The sequence below is a fragment of the Lathyrus oleraceus genome, chromosome 2, assembly GCF_024323335.1.
Source record: "Lathyrus oleraceus cultivar Zhongwan6 chromosome 2, CAAS_Psat_ZW6_1.0, whole genome shotgun sequence".
Lineage (NCBI taxonomy): Eukaryota > Viridiplantae > Streptophyta > Magnoliopsida > Fabales > Fabaceae > Lathyrus > Lathyrus oleraceus.
The window spans coordinates 125,237,951-125,259,454 of record NC_066580.1 but is presented as its reverse complement, the minus strand read 5'-3'; the positions used below and the strand labels follow the sequence as shown (position 1 = coordinate 125,259,454).

Here is a 21,504-nt window from a genome sequence, read left to right as displayed (position 1 = left end):
GGAAAAATTGTCTGGGACAAGTTTTTTGGATTGGCACCGAAACCTGAGGATTGTCCTCAAACATGATAAAAAGCTATATGTCTTGGAGACACCTGTTCCTGAAGAGGAACCTCCTAGTTCTGCACCTAAGGTAGAAAGAGATGCTTATAAGAAGCATGTCGATGATGCCAATGAAACTGCTTGTCTCATGCTATCTACCATGAACTCAGAATTGCAAAAGCAACATGAGAACATGTCAGCATTCGATATGATCGAACACCTGAAGTTGCTCTATCAAGAGCAAGCAAGGCATGAGAGGTTTGAAGTTTCAAAAGCCCTTTTTCAAGGCAAGTTAGCTGAGGGAGCCCCTGTAGGTCCCCATGTACTCAAGATGATTGGGTATGTGGAAAACCTTGAAAGATTTGGTTTTCCCCTCGGAAAGGAACTTGCGACTGATTTGATCTTGCAATCGTTGCCAGATGGGTTCAGTCAATTTGTCCTAAATTTCAATATGAATGATATGGACAAATCGCTTCCTGAACTGCTCGCCATGTTAAGAACTGCCGAGCAGAATCTGAAGTCAAAAGGGAAATCCATTCTGATGATCGGAAATGGAAAGAGACAGAACAAAAGGCCCACTAAGCAGGGTGATAAAGGGAAAGGCAAGGAAGTTGCCAAACCCAAACCCACCGTTGCTGCTTTAAAGCCTAGTGGAGGCATAGCAAAAGAAGGCACTTGCTTCCATTGCGGTAAGACCGGACACTGGAAGAGAAACTGCCCAAAGTACCTGGAAGATAAGAAGAATGGAGTAGAGACTTCAACTTCAGGTATTTTTGTTATTAATTTATCTACTTCTGCATCATTGGTATTAGATACTAGATGCGGTTATCACATTTGTACAAATGTGCAGCGACTGAAAAGGAGTAGAGATTTGGCAAAAGGTGAAGTCGATCTACGAGTTGGCTATGGAGCAAAGGTTGCTGCTTTAGCCGTAGGAACTTATGTATTGACTTTACCTAGTGGTTTAATAATTCAGTTAGAGAATTGTTATTATGTACCTGCAATTAGCAGGAATATTATTTCCATTTCTTGTTTGGACAAGTTTGGTTTTTCATTTATAATAAAGAACAATTGTTGCTCAATTTATTTGAATGATATATTCTATGCTTCTGCACAAATGAACAATGGACTATATGTCCTTGATCTTGAAATGCCTATTTATAACATTAATACTAAAAGGATGAAACCTAATGAGTTAAATCCAACTTACCTTTGGCATTGTCGATTAGGCCACATAAATGAGAAACGCATTTCCAAACTCCATAAAGATGCATTGTTGGACTCTTTTGATTATGAATCATATGAGACATGCAGATCTTGTTTAATTGGAAAGATGACAAAGTCTCCATTCACAGGAAAAGGTGAAAGAGATAATGATCTTTTGGCCCTCATACATACAGATGTATGTGGACCATTGAACATGCCAGCCAGAGGAGGTTTTCAGTACTTCATCACATTTACTGATGATTTCAGTAGATATGGTTATGTGTATTTAATGAAACACAAATCATAGTCCTTTGAAGAGTTCAAGGAATTCAAGAATGAAGTACAAAACCAACTAGGTAAGAATATTAAAACTCTTCGATCAGATCGAGGTGGTGAGTATTTAAGCCTAGAGTTTGATGACCATCTGAAAGAGTGTGGGATCCTATACCAACTTACTCCTCTTGGAAAACCCCAATGGAATGGTGTATCTGAGAGAAGAAATCGAACCCTGTTGGACATGGTCCGATCCATGATGAGTCACGCCGATCTTCCAAACTCCTTTTGAGGACATGCATTATTGACATCAGCTTACACATTTAACCGTGTTCCATCCAAAAAGGTTGAGAAGACACCATATGAGATATGGAGTGGTAAGAAACCACATATGTCTTACATGAAGATTTGGGGTTGCGAAGTTTATGTGAAACGACAAATTTCAACTAAGCTTGAGCCCAAATCTGACAAATGCTTATTTGTGAGGTATCCTAAAGAAACAAGAGGGTATCACTTCTACAATCCTTCTGAGGGCAAAGTGTTTGTCGCTCGAACTGGAGTTTTCCTAGAAAAGGATTTTATTTCCAAACGAATCAGTGGGAGGAAAGTAGAGCTTGGAGAAACTCAAGAATCACAAAGCATTGATACACCTATGGAGGAATTAGAGCAGGAAACACAAAGAGTTGTGTAAGAGCAACCTGCTCAAGTAGAACAAGACCAACGTAGGTCAAGCAGGATACGTCACCTGCCTGAGAGATATGGATATCTCATAAAGGTGATATATTACTCATGGATCAAGATGAGCCTGTGACCTACTCATGGAATCTTTGTTTTGATGAAACAGTAAAACAATATGGATTCATCAAGAACGAAGATGAGCCTTGTGTCTACAAGAAGGTTAGTGGGAGCATGATCGTTTTCCTGGTATTATATGTAGATGACATATTACTCATTGGAAACGATATCCCTACCCTGCAACAAGTAAAGTCTTAGTTGGGGAAATGCTTTTCTATGAAGGACCTAGGTGAAGCAGCCTATATATTAGGAATCAGAATCTATAGAGATAGATCACAAAATGCTTGGCCTAAGTCAGAGTACATAGACAAAGTGCTGAGACGCTTTAATATGAATGATTCCAATGGTTATGTGTTTTGCTTAAATGGTGGCACTGTGAGCTGGAAAAGTTCAAAGCAAGATACGGTTGTTGATTCTACAACCGAGGCCGAGTATATTGCTACCTCAAGTGCAGCAAAGGAAGTTGTTTGGATCAAAAGTTCATTAGTGAACATGGCATAGTCCCTAGCATTGTGGATCCCATTGGTCTCTATTATGATAACAATAGTGCTATCGCACAAGCTAAGGAGCCTAGATCTCACCAACGATCCAAACACATACTTAGGCGCTATCATCTCATTCGAGAGATAATAGATAGAGGAGATGTGAAAATATATAAAGTACTTACACTTGACAATATTGCTGACCCACTGACAAAGCCTCTTGCGCAGCAGAAGCATGATGGCCATACTAGATCAATGGGCATAAGGGTTATGCCTGATTGGCTCTAGTGCTAGTGGGAGATTGTTGGTGTAAGCCCTAGAGGCCAATACTTTTGGTACTTGTATCGAATTATTTATTAATAATAAAAGGCTTTTTCTTTATTACAGTTGTTTAATAAAGTCTATAGAATAGTTAGTCCGTTTAATGCATCAAGTGTGAATTGATCATGAAACCACATTAAACATAAGGACACTATTCTTAAAGTATCTGTAGTTGAGCTTTATTGTGAAGTGGGATAACATTAAAGCATTGAGACTATTATGTTTGTAGACTGATGATCACATCTCATGGATCATGGATAAAGAGTTATCAAGTCTTAAACATAGGTATGAATATTAAGAGTAATATTTATACCGGATTGACCCGCTATGAGAATACTATATACAAAGTTATGCAAAGTGTCATAAGTTATTCTCATGGTGATAATAGTGTATACCACTCTTCGACCTGAAACCACTATGGACCCTAGATGTAGAGTCGAGTGCTTGGTTGCTGATCCAACGTTGTCCGTAACTGGATAACCATAAAGACAGTTGATGGGTACTCCACGAAGCATGCTGAGGGACATGAGTGTCCTAGATGGAATTTGCCCATCCTGTGTAACAGGATAAATGTCTATGGGCCCAATATTGAACTGGACAAGGATGACACAGTCTATACCTTGTGTTCAATATAGACATAAGGGCAAAGGGGTAATTATATACATAATTATTATCACAGAAGGTTTTTATCAGATCATATGACATTTTCGTGTCTTGGGTAGCAGTGATGTGTTGCTAGATACCGCTCATTGTTTATTATGTTAAATGCGTGATTTAATATAATTACCAACGTCGTGAAAACCTACAGGGTCACACACAAAGGACGGATTGATGAGAGATAGAGTAACTAAGGAACATCGTAAGGTACGGTGTACTTAAGTAGAATATGAAGTATGGTAAGGTACCAAATACTTAAGTGATTTTGGCATATTATGAGATATGGGCCAAAATACACTTAAGTGGGCTTTTTGGCTTGAAGCCCACACAAGTGGTTCTATAAATAGAACTCTTGTGCAGAAGCATTATATGGGAATACAACACAACTGAAGAGTTGGTATTTCGTATCTCTCTTTCTCTCACTCAAAGCCTTCATTCATAACAGCTAGCACTGCGATTGAAGGAATCCGTTCGTGTGGACTGAGTAGAGACGTTGTCATCGTTCAACGTTCGTGATCGCTCCGTGGATTTGTTTCCAAGGTTTTGATCGTTACAAGAGATCTGCACCAAAGGTTTGAATCGCCACAAGAGGTAACGATTCTCTCACTGATCATGCCCATTCGTAAGGATCACTAAATGGAGAATTTTTAAATTCCTGCTTCACCTTGGATGGCAATTCTCCAACAGCACATGGCAGTTAATCTCTTCTCTTCAATTAAGTTCAATTGGTCATAACGACTCTGAACCCATTCAGCCTCAGTCAACTTGGCTTCCATCAAGACTCTCATTGATGGGATCTCAACCTCTACGGGGAGAACAGCCTTCATGCCATATACAAGGGAGAAAGGAGTTGCCCCTGTTGAAGTGCGGACAGATGTGCGATAACCATGCAAAGCAAATGGCAGCATCTCATGCCAATCTTTGTACGTAACAACCATCTTCTGAATAATCTTCTTGATGTTCTTATTAGCATCTTCAACAGCCCCATTTATCTTGGGTCTATAAGGAGAAGAATTATGATGTGCAATCTTGAACTCGCTACATAGCTCTTTCATCATCTTGTTGTTCAAGTTAGATCCATTATCAGTAATGATCTTGTCTGCCACACCATAACAAAATATGAGTTGATTCTTGATAAACTTCACAACCACTTGCCTGGTCACGTTCGCATACGATGCCGCTTCAACCCATTTGGTGAAGTAATCAATTGCTACGAGAATAAACCTGTGACCGTTGGACGCTTTTAGCTCTATCATGCCAATCATGTCAATTCCCCACATTGAGAAAGGCCATGGTGATGAAATCACATTCAGAAGTGTCGGGGGAATATGAATCTTATCCGCATAAATCTGACACTTATGGCATTTCTTCACATATTTGCAGCAGTCAGACTCCATAGTCAGCCAATAGTAGCCTGCTCTCAACATCTTCTTAGCCATAGCATGTCCATTGGAATGAGTTCCATATGAACCCTCATGGACTTTAGTCATCAACAAGTCTGCTTCGTGTCTATCCACGCATCTGAGCAAAACCATGTCAGAATTTCTCTTATAAAGCACATCACCATTGAGGTAGAAACTTCCAGATAATCTCCTCAAAGTCTTCTTATCTTTAACAGATGCCCCAGGAGGGTAAATATGAATCTGAAGAAAACACTTGATATCATAATACCTTGGCTTATCATCTTTCACTTCCTCTACTGCAAGTACATGAGCTAGTCTATCCAAGCGCATCACATTAATATTGGGGACTTCATTCCAGAATTTCACCACAATCATAGAAGCAAGCGTAGCAATCGTATTTGCCATCCGATTCTCATCTCGAGGAATATGGTGGAAATCAACCTCAGTAAAGAACGTTCAAATCCTCCTCGCATAATCTCTATATGGGATGAGGCCAGGCTGATTCGTCTCCCATTCACCGTTAATCTGATTAACAACAAGGGCTGAGTCACCATACACATCAAGATGCTTGATCCTAAGATCAATACATTCTTCTAATCCTATAATACAAGCCTCATACTCCACCATATTATTCGTGCATTTGATAGTTAGCCTTGCTGTAAATGAAAAATGTGTGCCCTGAGGAGTAATAATCACTGCCCCAATACCATTTCCATATTGATTTACAACGCCATCAAACACCATGCTCCATCGGGAGCCAAGCTCTGGCCCTTCATCGAGCGTAGGCTCATCGCAATCTTTCATCTTTAAATACAGAATCTCCTCATCAGGGAAGTCGTAATGAACAGACTGATAATACTCAATTGGTTGATGTGCCAAGTGGTCAGCCAAGATACTACCTTTAATAGCTTTCTGAGTTCGATACTCAATATCATACTCAGACAAAAGCATTTGCCAACGGGAAATCCTCCCAGTTAAAGTAGGCTTTTCAAAGATATACTTGATTGGATCCATTTTGGATATCAACCATGTCGTATGATTCAACATATATTGGCGTAAACGCTTAGCAGCCCAAGCCAAAGCACAACACGTTTTCTCAAGCATTGAGTATCGAGACTCACAATCAGTGAACTTCTTACTCAAATAGTATATAACATACTCTTTCTTCCCTGATTCATCTTGCTAACCAAGGATACAACCCATAGAGTCTTCAAGAACAGTTAGATACATAATTAAGGGTCTCCCTTCCACAGGTGGAGATAGAATTGGAGGCTTAGACAAATACTCTTTAGCACTGTCAAAGGCCTTCTGGAAATCCTCGGTCCAATCATGATGTTGATCTTTCCGGAGGAGCTTGAATATTGGCGCACATGTGGCAGTCATGTGAGATATAAATCTGGAAATATAATTCAAGCGGCCAAGAAAACCTCGGACTAGCTTCTCAGTTTTGGGCGCAGGCATCTCTTGTATTGCTTTGACCTTGGCAGGATCAACCTCAATACCTCTTTCATTGACAATAAAGCCCAATAACTTGTCGGAACGGACTTCAAATGTACACTTGTTAGGATTCAGACGAAGCTTATACTTCCTCAAACGCTGAAAAAGCTTCAACAAGTGCTTTACATGTTCAACTTTCGTTCTCGACTTTGCAATCATATCATCAACATACACCTCGATCTCCTTGTGCCTCATATCATGAAACAAGATAGTCATAGCGCGTTGATATGTGGCTCCGACGTTCTTTAAACCGAAGGGCATCACTCGATAACAGAATGTTCCCCAAGGTGTGATGAATGTTGTCTTCTCCATATCCTCGGGTGCCATTTTGATCTGATTATATCCGGAAAATTCGTCCATAAATGAGCAGACATTGAATTTAGTTGTATTATCTAGCAACATATAAATATGTGGCAGAGGAAAATCATCTTTCGGACTAGCTTTATTCAAATCCCTATAGTCCACACACATTCGGACTTTTCTATCTTTCTTAGGCACGGGCACAATATTGGCCACCCATTGAGGATACGTAGAAGTCACCAGAAACCCCATATTAATTTGCTTCTGAACTTCTTCTTTAATCTTCACTACCATATCAGGATGAGTTCTTCTGAGCTTCTACTTCACAGGCACACACTCGGGCATCAAAGGCAGGAAATGTTGCACGATATCAGTATCTAAACCAGACATGTCTTCATATGACCAGGAAAAGACGTTGACGTATTCTCGTAGCAACTCAATCAACCCCTTCTTAACAGATTCTTCCAGGAGTGCCCCAATCTTCACCTCACGAACACAATCCTCAGACTCCAAGTTGATTGTTTCCAGATTCTCAAGATGTGGCTGAATGATCTTCTCTTCGTGCTCAAGCAAACGGGTAATCTCATCAGGAATCTCTTCAACATCATCTTCTTCAGCCTCAAATACAAGGAACTCAAAGTTTGGAGATGGTGTTGGATCATTATGTTCAATGGGTTTGATCAACCTGCATAATGATTTTGGATATAAAAAGAGATTTCAGAATTCAAGCAAAGCAAATCATTATGCAGATGAAAAGATTGATTTTATTCTATTTTTAGGTTTTTTTTCACCAATTGCATGCAAAAAGCAAAAAGTGCAAATATTTTGGAAAAACAAACATTTAACATGATTTTATTGAATAAATATCATTGTATTTATGGGCCAACAATGTCATCACTTCTCCTTTTGGCATGGGAGAAGGGTTTTTAAACAAACATGAACTTTATGTGGACTTATGGACAACTGTTGGAACATCAACAACGACCCAATTATTGCAGACTCCTCCAGGGATGACAAAGTTGCTAGAATCTTCCTCTGCATCCTCTTTCACAACGGCAGCAGCTTCCTGGTCTTCAACCGTGTGGATGAAACCACCACTCTGAAACAGACCGTGCTTGTTGAAAGTGCCTGAAGAATACCCTATGCCAGCCCGGGACTTATTGTCTTCCAGCTTGATCATTTGTCCTAAACCATTAGTTGCGCCATGCTCAATGGCCAACTTCGCATCATTGTAGGATGCAAATGAAGAAGTTCCTTTCTTAGAAGGCTCAGCAATAAACAAGACTTGGAACGGCGTCCCAACCTCATCCTCAACATCAATATAAGAAAAGGAAGACAGATGGCTAACCAAGAGAGCCTTCTCTCCCCCTTCCACCACCAACTTTTTGTTCTTTACGAGCTTCAACTTATGGTGTAGGGTGGAAGTCACGGTGCCTGCCTCGTGAATCCATGGTCTGCCCAACAAACAGCTATATGATGGGTGGATATCCATGACCTGAAAAGTGATCTGGAAATCACTAGGTCCAATCTTGATTGGGAGTTCAACCTCACCAATCACAGTCTTGTGGGATTCATCAAAAGCTTTTATAACCACTCCACTCTGCCTCATGGGAGGCCCCTGGTAAGAAAGTTTAGCCAGAGTGGATTTTGGCAACACATTCAACGATGATCCAGTGTCTACCAACACATTAGACATGACATCATCCTTGCAATTCATAGAGATGTGAAGTGCCAAATTATGGTCCTTTCCCTCCTCAGGAAGATCAGCATCACAGAAACTCAAATTGTTACAAGCAGTAATTTTTGCAACAATGCTATCAAATTGTTCTATGGTGATGTCATGATCTACGTACGCCACGTCCAACACCTTCTGCAAAGCTTCACGGTGTGGCTCAGAGTTCATCAGCAAAGACAGTACTGATATCCTTGAAGGCGTTTGTAGTAGCTGATCTACAACATTATACTCACTCCTTTTGATGAGCCTTAGCATCTCATCATAGTCCTCTTTCATCATGCCATTCTAGCCAGCAGGGACAGGAGTTCTAGCAGCAACGACAGGTCTGTTAACAGCAAGTGCCGGATTCGAAGAAACAACAGAATTCTCCAAAGGACGAATGGCACTATCAGCAGTATCAACTCTTCTGGTGTCAGCCTGGGGTTTCGGCGGTGCCGAGAAAACACGACCACTACGTGTCAGACCACTATCATCAACAATATTCACAACAGAAGTGGAGGGTAGAGGCACCTCCTTCCCATCTTCTAATGCAACCACATTATAACGATAGGGAACAGCTTTTTTAGAAGAATATGGCACAGGGCCAGTCGGCTTAATAATGAGAGCAGGAGAGGCCTTCTGCTTGCTGCCATCATATCGGATGACAACAGACTCATGGATCCTAAAGATAGGGGATATCACATTAACTTCATCATCCTCAACACGATTCTGAAGTATCTCTATCACACCCTGATCCAGCATTTCTTGGATGTCTTTTCTGACTTGATGACATCCTCTCTCATTGACATTGCAAACACGACAACTTTCATGGTCATCCTCATAGTGACTGTATCCACATAATAGTCTATGCATCTCGACCAAAGATTGTCGGATATGGCTGACATATCGGACCTTGTATTTGCCAGGGCAACCTTGAACCATGTTAACAACAGATTTCCCATGCTCGGGCAATGGGTTTTTCTTCACGTTAGGACCTACGTCCTCGAAAAACAATATACCGCTTCTCACAAGGTCTTGCACCTTGGTCTTCAATGGGTAGCAATTCTCCACATCATGTTCGGGAGCACCGGAATGATAAACACAGTGAAGCTCAGGCTTATACCACCACTGAGGGTTGGTAGGTATAGCATGTGGGTCACGTGGAGTGATCAACTTCCTTTCAATTAAAGAAGGATATAGCTTTACGTAAGTCATTGGAATAGGATCAAAACTGACCCTTTTCCTATCATAGCTCGTGTTGGTTTGCTTGTTGTTTTGAGGCTGGTAGGCCTGCAGTTGAGGATGGTGATGTTGTTGTTGATATTGTTGATGTTTCTGTTGTGGATGCTGGTATTGCTGATTCTCTTTGAAAATAGGTGCTATATGAGCCACCTAGTCTTGGTTATTGGTCGGACGCATAGTTTTCCTCTTCATCTTTCTTCTTCGCAAACACCCCATAACGTTTGGCAGAAGAACCTTCTTCTCTGGTCAGGCGCCCTTCCCTGGCTCCCTCTTCTAGACGCATCCCCATATTCACCATCTCGGTGAAATCAGAAGGAGCGCTAGCAATCATCCGCTCATAATAGAATGAACTCAAGGTCTTCAGAAAGATCTTGGTCATTTCCTTCTCTTCTAGCGGAGGCACAATCTATGCAGCCAATTCTCGCCACCTCTGGGCGTACTCCTTAAAAGTCTCTTTCTCCTTCTGAGACATGGCCCTCAGTTGGTCCCTATCGGGAGCCATATCAACATTGTATTTGTATTGCTTGACGAAGGCTTCGCCAAGGTCGTTGAAGGAGCGGATGTTTGCGTTGTCCAAACCCATGTACCATCTCAATGCGGCACCAGACAAGTTGTTCTGGAAATAGTGGATCAGGAGTTGATCATTGTCGGTTTGAGTCGACATCTTGCGTGCATACATCACAAGATGGCTGAGCAGACAAGTGTTTCCTTTGTACTTTTCAAAGTCAGGCACTTTGAATTTGACAGGAATCTTGACATTAGGTATAAGGCAAAGCATAGCAGCAAATTTGCCAAAGAGGTCCTTCCCTCTGAGAGTTTTGAGTTCCTTGCGCAGCTCAAGGAATTGATCGTTCATAGCATCCATTTTCTGGTAGACATCTGGGCCCTCAGATGGCTCAGAGTGATAAATGGTGTCATCTACTCTCGGTAAAGTATGCACGACTGGACGTGGCACAGCAAGGACCGAGCTAGATGCCGGTAGAGAAGCAAAAGTTGGGGCGAGACCCTCTGGAACGAAGTTCGCGGGCATCCCCCAGGGAAACCCAGCTGGCATAGAAGTAGGCGCGAAGTGGGCACTGGCAACAGGCACGGTAGAGGCAGCAATCTCAGAAATGACCGTCCTCTGGGGAGGAGTTGAAGGCATTGGAGAAGACTGGCTTTGGGCGGCCAAGAAAGACTTCATCAGGGAAGTCAATCTTGCCACTTCCTCCTTCAATTCTCTGTTTTCTTGTTCTAGGTGATCCATTAGCTTTGATGAGTTGGCTCTGGTGTAGTAGCAGTGCGTCAACTTGTCTTCAAAATAAATGAAGAAGACAGAGTTAGACCACTGAACAAGAAGCCCTGGAACAAAACCTGCTTATGCACATGATGCATGCAGTGCTTGTGCATATGATTTTATTTTTTATAAGAGGAACTTTAGAGTTCTATTTGCAAATATTTGGGAAGTATTAATCATTTAGACATATAAATGGAATAATCATATCAATAATATCTGGAAAAAATTTACACCAAAGAAGTATAGTCTTGGTAACCAAATACAATACAAGAGAGAAGGAAAATGAACATCCTATGGAACCCTAGAAACAATCGTCCAAAGCTCTCGAGATCGAAAGGTAAGTTGCACGAAGCCTCTTCACCTCTCTCTCATAGGCTGTCTCCATATCTGCCTTCTCTTTGGCGAGTCGATCATACTTCCTCTTCCAAAATCTGGAAGACTGAGGAAGAAGAGAAGTCACCACATCATCAGGCTCATCGATAACCTAATGCTCAAGAAACTCTATCAATGCATCCTTATCTCTAAGTTGTTGAAGTAGCTCCTCTCGCTCACAGACCCAGGCACGTGAACGGTCCTCATCTCTCAACTCCTCTACTCCTTGGTTAGGGAGGGTTAAAGGCCCAACCATAACCATAGGTGTAGGTCTCGGGTAGTCATAGGGCATGCGGTACTCAAAAGCTCTCCTCCTCACCCACAAGGTGTAGGTTTCCAAAGCAATATAATTCTTCGGACCAAGCTCTTTCCTTCCCTTTCTATGAATCTTGCGCCATGCGCGGACCATCCTGCCTTTCAAGCCTTGAGGATTTTTACTCTCTTGAAAGAACACACCTTCTAACAAAATGTTATTAGGTTTATCCTTTAAGGGGAACCCAAGCTGATGACGTGCCAAAATAGGGTTGTAGTTAATCCCACCACATGTACCAAGAAGAGGCACATTGGAGAATTCACCACAAGAGTCAATAATTTGCACACCATCATATACACGACTATACTAAAAGATATCATCATTAGTGAGAGACATAAGTCTCGTGGACCACCGTAGACATCCTTTGTTCTCCTTGAAGGCGACCGTCTATGGCAAGTGCGAAATAAACCACTTGTACAACAGAGGCAAACAGTATACAATGGTACCACCACCCTTTGCATTCCTCATATGCAAAGAGAAATAAGTGTCACCCAACAGAGTAGAGAAAATCCTAATGGCGTTCACATCCACAAACTTGTCGATGTTGGGGAATAACACTAGCCCATAGATGAGAAGTACAAATATGGCCTCAAAGGTGTCCTCGCTCATGGCCTTCCCATACAAAGTAGCTTGAGCAATGAGGAAATCAGATGGGAGACCTTGAATTCCACCTTTGGTAGTCATATGAGCACTAATAACAGATTCATCTATATGCAACAGATGAGCAATCTCTTGAGAAGTAGGAACTCTCTCCAAACCACTGAACGACAACTGATCTAAAATAGGTATACGCACAAGATAGGCATACTCCTTAAGCGTAGGCAAAAGCTGGAAATCCGGAAACGTGAAGCAACGGTACAGAGGATCATAGAACTGCACTAACACGCTCATCAGACCCTCATCCACCTGAGTAGCAAGAATAGACAAAAGCTTCCCATGACGAGCCTTGAACTCCAAGGGGTCTAATACATAGGGTGTCAAACTCCTTAACTCTTTCAAGTCGGGTTGTCTGAAACTGTACTTCTTCGTATTCCTTCTTTGCTTATCCATGTCTGAAAATTTGCAAATAGACCTCTTAAGTTCCTTGAAAATTTTCTCATTGTTGATGATATGGATGCACATGAATGCATGGATACAACAATCACACTCAAGGATCAAGAAAATCACACCACACAAAGGTCATGGGATAGATCAAGTCATCCTTAATATCAATCATCCATTTTAGTAGATTATGGTTTACACCTTATCAACACCCAAGTTCCATTGATATTAAGGATGTACAAGAACAGATCAACCATGAATCAAGGGTTTGTTGCAAGTCACGAGCATGGAGTCTTGGTCAAGAACCACCCAAAGGGAGTGTACTATGGTTAAACCTGACAATCATGTTCTACAGGAGGTTCCTATAGTCATCATCCCATCTTTCGGACATTATCGGATAAACGACTACTCGTATTCCAAAAATATTCTCAAGAGAGCTCTTATGAGTGTAGTATCACGTAACGATCGTATCAAATCTTACACTTGAACGACCTTCGCACTACGTCCTAAAAATAAGCCAAGATGGGCTAGGTAATCTAAGGTCCTTGGCTTCTAAGGTCTATATTAGAAAGAGTAATGCCTAACCACGACTACTCGTGTGACATTATTGATCCCAACATAACCTCCACCAAGTGAATGGGCTTGCAAGTCAACTTGCTAAGGAATAACTCCACACAAGTCAACAAGACTATGCCATTCTCCTATCATAAGTGCACTCAAGTTCAGATATAGAACTCATCTCACAAGAGACCACCAATCACACAAGAAATTAATATATCAAGCAATTCATACATTACAATCAATACACTCATCCCAAATTTGCACAAAAATATGTCACAAATAATACAAACATACAATACAACAAAAGGTCATAAAATTAGAGTCCCCACTTTTCTGTAGCGGGGTATTCGTTACCTTTAGATTTATTGACTAAATCAAAAGTAAATCATAAAATTAGAGTCGCCACCGCACTTCTATTTATCAAAAGGAAAGGTTAGAAAGAGAACAAAAACCGAGAAGTTTTATCAAATAAAAAACTAATAAAAATGTCAGAGATCTGGGTAAGGGGGTTGGTTATACAATGGGAAGGTTTTAAGCACCCAAAACATCCTTAGTACTCTAAGGGAGCCCTTTTCACCAATGATGTAAGGTAGGTTGGCATTTGTGAAAATAATTGTGCAAACATGATTGGGGAGATGAGAAAAGAATATACAATTTATTTACAATTTTGTCTTTGAATGGATAAACCCATTGCCTACGTACCATCTTAAAAGGTATGATCAAAACCTCGTAGTTCGGGGTAAAAATCTCAAAAGAAGTTGGTGAATTGATTGGTCAAAAGCCTTAAAGGTCTTTTGTTATCAAAGGGAGAAAACTCAACCTAAAACCACAAATCCACCATGTGAGGAGAGCTTCAACATACTAGTGAGGGATCCACCCTATAACAAGTATGGAAGACTTATAGTCCAATCACTAAGGATACAGGTGAGTATTACATCAACCACTATGATAACTCAAACCTAATAGCTAATGTTTATGAAAAGCTTTGGCAAAAAGTGGTCATTGGAACCACAAAACAATTGAGTGAGTTGTATTTACAAATGAAAAGTATTCACAAAGTAAGGTCAAAGTTGACTTAAGGGTTCAATTCAAAATAAGTGTTATGAAAGGAGTTTGAAAAATCAAAAGCATAGTTCTTGGGTTTCTAATTTTGAAAACAATGTTAATGTTTGCACAAAAGTTTGGCTTGGGTTAGAGTGAAGAGAAGAACAAGAATCGCTAGGTCCTAAACATGCAAAGATGGAGGAAGAGAAATAAAACCACATGGAGTTCCCTTATTGAGATCATAATGATGATCCAAGTTGCTCCCATCCTTTGGAACTAGCAAGCAATAAGCAAATAACTCAAGCAATCAATCAAACAATCCAGCTCCTAGGAATCTTCCAATGGCTTTTGTATCTCTCACTTCGGATGCTCATGACAATGGTTCTTCTACTTGGCAAGTTTGGATCCCTAGCACACAAGAACACACAAATCAAAAAGTTCCACAATCCAAATAAAGAATGAACAAGTGTGATATTAGAATTAGGATCCTTTCAATGTTCATCTTCAAGGTTAAGCATTCTAAAGGCATTAGGCCTAGTTGCTCTTTGACAATTTTAGCACTCTAAAGGCATGAGGCCTAGTTGCTCTTCAAACTCCATTAGCATAGGTAAGGTCCTAAAATCTAAATCCTTTGTCCATTTGCATTGGGTTCCCACAAACAAAACAAAACAAACACAATAGTATATACACAATAATGTGCTCAAGTGAGCAAAAGGCAAATTGCATTAACATAAACATGAGCTCAAGTGAGCAAAGGGAAAAAGCAAATGAAATAATGTACAAGAATATTAAATTGCATTAAAGCAAATTGCAAGAATTAAATGACTTGAATTAAAAGTTAGTCATTAGTAGTTAGTGTCAGTGTGCCATAAAGGCAATTTAGCGCTATGTTAAGCAATCGTAAGTGGACTAATGTAGTAGTCACACCTATCTGAGGTCGGTCAATAAAACTATAGGCAACAAACACAAGTTAGAGTCCATGACTAGTAAGCCAAGCTCCTACAACTTGCCATGCCAAACAAAAAGAAGAATGATCTTGTATGGATTTAGGTTTTTTGCTTGATCAAGAAGCAACCTATCTCTAATGCAAAGCGATTCACTTGATCTTTGATCAAGATGAATTAGATTTGAATCAAAGAAGGTTAAGCCCCTCATATGTCAAGGCTAACCACCAATCATTAACTCATTGATCAAAAGGAAAAAAAAGATGAAGAAGAAGAAGAATAAGAATGTACATAAATTGAAATTGAAATGAAATATCCAACACACATTGATCAAATATGAATAGAATCAAAGTCAACCAATGGTAAACAGAAGTGAGATGAAGCTTAGAAGTCAAGAAACAAATAAAATATTTTTGATATTTTTGAGAACTAAAATAATACTTGAATTAAAATAAACAAACAAAGGTCAAACTTCAAATCTATTTCAAATCAACTTGGAAAAGTCCAAATGGATCATCCTAAGTTTGACAAAATTTCCCATCATTTTTGGAAACCAGAAACTAATTTTAAACAATTAAAAATGAAGAAAATATAACATAATTGAACTAAAATCTCAAATAAATCTCAAATCAATTAAAAAATTGATGAGAATATTTTTCATAAATTCATCATCATTCAAAGATGTTAAGAAAATATTTTTTCATTTTTTGAATATTGGAAACTATTTTAAATGAAATAAAAATAACCTGAAAAGAGGAAATTCACAAAAAAAATATTAAATGACATCATAAAAAATATTAAAAATCATTTTTAGAAAATAGAATTAAAAGGGAAAATAATGCAATTGGTTCCATATTTTTTGGATTTAAAATGAAAGAGATATGAATTTTGAAATAAAAGGAAATAAAGAAAATAAAATGAAATAAATCAGAAATTGCAAAAATCCTGGCGCGTTGGATCAAGCTCATTAAATGAGGGGGCACATCAGAGGGTTGTGAGGCGCGCGCGTATGATGATCCAAAGTCAAATGAGAAACACAATGTATTTAAAAAAGGCATAACAAACAAAGGCCATGATTCAATCTGGAAAAGAGATCAAACGGTCCAGATGCAATCTGGCATGGTGGACGGTGGTGTGCACCACCGTCTTCTCCGACGAGCAAGCTAGCTCCGGCCAAAGTTGCAGGTTTGCAAAATTTAACCAAAATGCACGATCTTCATATCATTGGAAAGTTAGGGTGATGTACATCACCCCTGTGCCATTGGTTTCCTCTCAAGATTACTATATGAAGAGAAATCTGAGATGGAAGTTTATGGTGTTCAACTTGAACTTGACCAAATCATGAAATTAAAAGCTCATATCAAATGCCTCTCATGTGAGGACATCAGAGGAACCAAAAAACACAAGAAATGATCAATATATATGGAGTTTCGAATCAAAACAGTTTGAGGGAAAACCTTTGAAGAGCATCTTTCAAACACTTGATCCACTCCAATTCTCTTATGCAGCTTGTTCTTGAGATGGAAAGGAAGTGAGGCTTAGGAATTGAAGCTCAATAATCAACCAAGGAAGTTGAAAATTGAACTGAAAAATTGAGAACGAAAAGCAAAATTCCTTTGAAGTGAAGGGTGAGATTCCAATTCTGCAGAGTGTTAGGCGCCTTAAGGTTGGAAATGAATGAAGCTGAGCACATGTATTTATAGTGAAAGTTGATGCAAGCAAGGCAAAATTCATGCGCATGTGGAATGAGGGCCTCCATGCATGGGCCTGTACAGGCGCATGGGAGGCCCAAATGCAATTGGTTTAGCATGCTGAAGTCACATAGATCAGGTTTGGACGTGTACATGGCATTGTAATGGAGTGTGCATGAAGTTTTAACAATGTTTCCATAAATGAACATAAATCTTCATCTCTTCCAAAATGCACCTTGCCAAATTTAAACATGGCCTTGTGGGTAATGGTTGGAATTGTATTTACATGAGGAACAATTTTTATGTTGAACAAAAATCCATTTGGTGTTGGGAAATTAATGAAAACTGATCATAAAGTTCAAGGTACAAAACGTGTGCATGGAAATTTTGCCAAAATGGACCAACTTCAAGCCCTTCTGTTTCAATGATGCAAGCCTCAAATGACAAAACCTTAAACATCAAAATTGTAGATATTTTCAAGACAATCAATTTGCACTTAAATTTTGTATCATTTGAATTTTTTATGAGAACATTATGAGCACTTGAAGTTGGATTTTTTCACATTTCAATGACTTTGGTCCAAAGTGACCTATAATGTTTTGCATTATCACATGTATTTATTTTATGATTTTGAAATTTTTTCCAACATAACAATTTAATTAGACATCTTAAAATTTCCAATTCATTTGATCCCACCTCAAAATAATGAAAAATGAAGGAGTTAGGTCCTTGGGAAGTTGACCCAAAATTAGGGTTTTAATCAAAATGACCTATAATATTTTTAAATGGATGATGACCTTCCAAGCTTCAAATCAATTTTTAATGGACATGAAAGTTGTTCATATGGTTCTTAAGAACATGTTTTATCTTGGGGTCATCTTCATTCGACAAACACATCAAAAGTTAGGTCTCAGTGGATTTCAAAATAGTCAGATGAATTGACTGATCAACTTCTCAAGTCCAAACTTCAAATCCTAATTAATTGATGATTGAGGACACTCAAATAGGCTCATATATGTATTAAATGATTAATGAAATAACTTCCATTGATTGTATTTGATCATGGGTTGAGGTTGCTTCATGAGCAAGGCACAGTCAATGCATAGTTGAATTAGGGTTTCCTTGGGAAACAATCCTCAAACCCTTTGGTTCATCTTGATCAAATTGACAAATTGAAATACTTGGAAGGCATATATGATAATTGAGAGCTTTGGGAACCATTGTCATGCTTGCTTTCTCTTTCATCTGGCCATTCTTTGAGCATAGGGGCATCCTAGGAGCCTTGAATCACATGATTGCTCAAGCTACACAACAAACAAAGTTAGTGACATATTTTTGTGCTTTTAGTTGGTGAACAAAATAAGAAAAGCAATAATATACAATTCAAGCATGCTTGGTGGTCTCAAACCAACTCACACAAGTCCCACCCTAGGGTTAAGGAGCCAAGATGCTATGATCCTTGAGGCAAATGCAATGTGCAATGATATGATGCCGTGAGGGATCTTAGGGTCAAAATTAAGGTCTTACAAGTTGACTTCATCAAAACATATATTTGGAGGGGCTTGACTTCCCAAATATTTTAAGAGTAACTACATAGATTAATTTTTTATTTTACTTGTTTTTTATAATTTTTTGTGATAAAAATATATAATACTAAAAATTATTTTTTTTAAATTGAACAAACATGTCTGAGAAATATTTTTTGAGTGATATATTTTTTTTTAATATAATTTTCTAATGCTATCTATTCTTTCCCAAAAAAAACTATTCTTACAAAGAAAAAACAACAATTATGGAAAAATAATTTTGTATTTGTCAATTAAAAAAATAATTGTTTTAAATTAATATATATATATATATATATATATATATATATATATATATATATATATATATATATATATATATATATATATATATATATATATATATATATATATTCTTTGAGAGTAAAAAATTGATATACATGTACTTAAAAAATAATTATACTTTCAACATTCTTACTTTCTTTTTTATGGTATAAAATTGAGATTATTATAAAATATCCCAATTTAAAAAGAAAATTCTTTTTGATGCTATCAATTTGAAATCATTATAAAATATCCCAGATTGAAAAGAAAAATTCTTTTTTATGAAATATAATTAAAATTATTGTTAAATATTCCAATGAAAAAAGAATACTCTTTTTTATGGTATAAAATCGAAATCATTATAAATAAAAACTTTAACCAACATATCAGATTGAAAAAGTATATAAATGGAAATATATAATTGTTTTTTACCAAAAAATTCATAGAAGTTCAAATACACTGATACTCATTCATTGGAGTTTATTGACCAACCTATGAAATTGAAAAACTATATAAATGGAAATATATAATTTTTTTAATAAATCATAGAATGCTTATATCATATATCACGGAAATATATAATTGTTTTTGGCCGAAAATTTCATAGATCATATACCTTGATACTCTTTTATTGAAATTTATGGACCAACACTTCGAGATTGAAAAAATATATACCGGAAAGATATAATTGTTATTTTTAATAAATATATAAATGTTTTTGACCAAAAATTTCATAAAAATTCAGATACATTGATCCTCTTTCATTGGAATTTATTGACCAACATATATGATTGAAAAAGTATATAAATGGAAATATATAAATGTTTTTTTATATATCACATAATGCTTCTATTATATATATATATCACAAACATAGATAATTTTTCTTTATAAAAAATTTCATAAAAGCTGATACTATTTTATTGGAATTTATTGCCCAACGTATGAATAGGAAATGCCTATAAATAACACAGGAAACATGTGATGGAAAGGAAGGAAAAAAAGAAGAAGATAGTTGACAAATATACCTTTCAAAATGGTGAAATCCATCTCAAACTTGTTCCAATTTTTTGTTGTTCTAGTTTTGGTTGCAGCTGGTAAGTTTATACCGGTTTTTTATCATTCATTGTGAATATGTGCTATTATATATATTTTTATTCTTATTTTCTAACAAAAACGCAAAATTTTATAATTATTTGAATTTGAAATACTTAATGTTAACTCTAATATGTTTTATGACACAAGTTTGGAGCATGGGATTACAACAAGTGGATTGTGAAAAGATATGTGTATCACCTATGGGAGAATGTGGTCCAGCCGGAGATTGTGCTGAAAGGTGTAGAGTCTCATATGCTGGCGGGGAAGGTTCCTGCACTCTTGGCCTATGTAGCTGTACTCATGGATGTGATTGAAGGACTTTAAATTATTAATAGTGTCATTTTTTTATAATTTTAATTTTAATATAAACTATTTATATGATAAAACATATGATATTTATTCAGACACATATTAATTTTTATTAAATTTTGTTTGAATTGAGAAAACCTCATTGTGACATGACTTGATTCAACCCGTCAAGCAAATCAATAATGTTAGTGGAATAATTTGGTTACTAAAAATACCGGGAAAAAAAAATAGGTTACACCAAAATTAAGTTTATTTTTATGTATTGTTATAGATGATTCAAAACTATAAGAAGATTTAGATAAACATCGTCATGCTACTTGACAACACAATAACTTATTTCCATTTTAACCACTTATGCCCAAATCCCATCTTTTGCGAAATATATCCTAAATAATTCCAAGACACACAATCATATGCCTTTTCAATATTTACTTTGAAAAGCATAAACTCTTTTGTCTTCCTCTTTGCAAAGTCCACTAAATCGTTAATTACCAAAACTCCATCAAACATCTGCCTATTAGGTATGGAAGTTGATTGACTCTCCAAAATTACAAATCTCACTACTTTCTTCAATTTAGTAGTCAAAAGCTTAAAAGTTATTATGTATAAAGAACCTATAAGGTAAATAGATCTAAATTCAACAATTTTTTGAGGGTTGATAGTTTTTGGAATCATAGCGGAAAACATTCAGTGATGGCTTTAGGCAGCTTAGCGTTTTTATGAAATTTATTCACAAAATCCAAAATATCTTCCCTTAGAACTTCCTAACATTTTAAATAAAACCTATATTGAAGACATCTGGATCGAGACTTTTATCACTCCCACAAAGCCAAATTGCTTCTTTGATTTCATCTAAACTAAATTGCTCTTCTAACATGATCAAAACGTTCTTGAAAGTTTCCCATAATTGACTCCTTCCAAATCATACCTTCTAACATTAGGTTCTTGGGTTCTACTTTTAAAATGGTTATGAAACTCCACTTTGACTTGCTCCTCTTGATCAATTCTACTCATAACACGTTTAGACCCATGATATTTTTACTCCTTAAGTTTCGGTTCATAACTGAATGAATGGA

At 37.6% G+C, this 21,504-nt stretch overlaps 1 long non-coding RNA gene across 1 annotated transcript; it reads left to right on the top strand.

The window, feature by feature from the left end:
* Positions 1-20,025: 20,025 nt before the first annotated feature.
* Positions 20,026-20,528, top strand: LOC127121224 (uncharacterized). Its single transcript, XR_007803351.1, has 2 exons — positions 20,026-20,118; positions 20,267-20,528. It is a non-coding gene; the product is annotated as an uncharacterized LOC127121224 (long non-coding RNA).
* Positions 20,529-21,504: the final 976 nt, after the last annotated feature.